The 2,470-nt window shown below is 60.6% G+C and overlaps 1 non-coding gene across 1 annotated transcript; it reads right to left on the bottom strand.

The window, feature by feature from the left end:
* Nucleotides 1–241: 241 nt before the first annotated feature.
* On the bottom strand, nt 242–313 carry TRNAE-CUC. The gene has a single exon. It is a non-coding gene; the product is annotated as a tRNA-Glu (tRNA).
* Between the last annotated feature and the right edge of the window lie 2,157 nt (nt 314–2,470).

Below are 2,470 nucleotides of genomic sequence, written 5' to 3'. Positions count from 1 at the left end.
CCCCCCCGCCGCCAGACACCGAGCGGGACCCGGCGACGCCGACGGCGGGTGAGGGAGGGGCCAGCGCACCGCGCCTGCGCGCAGCTCTCCCACCCCCGCGGGCGCGGGCATGCGGCCGCAGCGCGGTGTGCGTGGAGCGCGCAACGTGGGCGGAGGGAGAGGAGAAGGGGGGGCGGCCCTCGGGGGTGCTGGGCGGCGAAAAGGGGCGGAAAATTAAAAATAAAAAAAAGAAAAATAGAGCTTCCCTGACCGGGAATCGAACCCGGGCCGCGGCGGTGAGAGCGCCGAATCCTAACCACTAGACCACCAGGGAGTGATGAGGAAAGGTTCCAGGCTGCTGCAGTTCCCGCGCTGAGGCTGAGGGAGCTGAGGGGGCTGAAGTGGGGCTGAGGGGCTGGAGCGGGGCTGAGGAGGCTGGAGCAGGGCAGTGGACAGGACCAGGACATCACCTTTGGGCTGCAGACTTGGGAGTTTGCTGGCTTTCTGGGTTGTGTGCGGGGTGGTCGGGCTCCAGCGCTCACGTACGTCGGTTTTAAATCGGGTTCCTGCAGCACCTTCATCACCTGGGCTTTTTCTTGGGGTGCTGCGCCCAGCCTGCCACCTGCACAACCCCAGGCAGGTTGCCAGCTCTTGCGTGCCCCAGGAGCACGGTGCCATTTCCTTTTAATGAACAAACAAGCACTTACAATTAGAGGAAAACAGGGTTTTTTTAAGCTCAAGAGCCTGAGTGTTTTTCCCAGTTGCTCAAGTTTCCTGGTGCTCCTGGGTGCTCCCTGGGGAGCGCTGCTGTTTCCCACCGGTGGGTGAAAAGCCAACTTCCCCCTCATCCAGTGCATCCTGGAGTGGGTGACCCCAGTGCCGGTGTGGGAACGCTGCCCGGGCACCGCAGCTGATCCCAGCCATCCCTCCCACCGCCCCGGCACGGCCCCGCTGGCCTGTGACCTCCCCGCGCTGCTCTAACAGCCTTTCCCGTCTGCCGCCTCTGACTCACGTTCAAAGAAATGACCGAAGATGAATCCCATTTGCCAAGAGTCATCACCGTTAATCATGCACCCGCGCGTTAATCAAGCCCCGGCTTCCATCGGTGGCTGCTGAGTCCCCATCCCCTGCCCTGCTCTGGCACCGATGCTCCAGAGGACAGCGGGTACCTCTCCCCCTCCAAAACACCGGCTACATGTGGGGGTCCCCGGCGCCGGCCTTGCACAGAGTCTGCACCCAAGAAGAGATGCTGAAGCCGCCCCAGCACCCACACAGGGCCAGTCCCAGCTGCTCGGACCCACAGGGATACAGCGAGTGGTCCCAGGCTGGGAGCCCTGGGCCAGAGCTTGGCTCCGGACACTGCCCGCTCAGCCGGGGATGAGTGCAGGCTCCTGGCCGCTGGAGCAGTTGTGCAACCCCTCTAACGAGCATAAATGTCAAATTCCTTAAAAAATGCTTGCCGTGGTTTCAGCTGAGAGTCGGGACATGGTGCCAGCATGGAAAAATCGTTCCCTATAACTTTTTGCAGTCAGTTGCTTTTTGATTCTGCTCTTTATCTGCTTGTTCCCACTTTGTGGGATGGAGCAATCCGGCTTCCCGCCACCTTCAATGCTCCCGATGAAGCCTCCGCACCTTGCACTCCTCTGCCTGAGCCATCCTGTCTTCGGGTGTAGGTGCTCACCCTCTCCTTTAAAGTGATGCAGTTTTCCTTTTGATGGCTCAGGTATTCCAGTGCCCCACGCTGGACTTTCCCAACTCTCCTTTCCAAGCTAGGCGATTACAGCATGCAAACTGAGAGCAAGGGTACAGAACGCCACGCTGGCTGGCCACTGCATGTCACCTTAAACTTTGGGGTTTAGGAAACTCCCAGTGATGCAGGAGCAAGGGGTTGGTGCTTTGCTGGGACGAGGGCTCCCATCCTCTCCCTCATGGGCAGGAGACAAACATCACAAATCCCCTGGGAAGTTTTCATTTCAAGCCAAGAGGGTGAGCCTGTCCCTGGGTGCTTGCTGGTGGGGGACAATGGTGACTGCTGAGTCTCTTTCATGTGTCTCCACACCCCAAAATGTAGCTTCAGGCTTCCTCGGGAGCGCCTGCTGCTCTCCCTTCCCTGGTGAATCTCAGCTCCCTCCTGTTTGCTGGGTACTCACCCAGTTATGGACCTAAATTATCCCCCTGACCCATCCAGCCCTGCCCACTGCCACGGCAGCCGAGGCTGGCAGCGGGATCTGGCCGTGCAGAGATGCTGCTGCATGAGCACCCGGCTTGGAAACGGGCTGTCTGCTTCACCTGGCCCTGTACTTTACACCACGGAGCCGGGAGAGACAAACCGCAGCAGCGGGAGCTTTGGGGAGAGACGAGCATCCTCCCGGGGAGGCGGCAGCACCGGAGGCACCACTGTGGGAAAAGCCTCTCGTCAGCTACCGCGTCCCCAGTTGATAACATCTGCTCAGCACAGATCCCCCCCCCCCCCCCCCCCACAAGGGAGCAG

Source organism: Haliaeetus leucocephalus, unplaced genomic scaffold (genome assembly GCF_000737465.1).
Source record: "Haliaeetus leucocephalus isolate CR32 unplaced genomic scaffold, Haliaeetus_leucocephalus-4.0 Scaffold273, whole genome shotgun sequence".
NCBI classification, from domain to species: domain Eukaryota; kingdom Metazoa; phylum Chordata; class Aves; order Accipitriformes; family Accipitridae; genus Haliaeetus; species Haliaeetus leucocephalus.
Note: the sequence above shows the minus strand (reverse complement) of the source record. Positions and strands in the feature narration are given on the sequence as shown.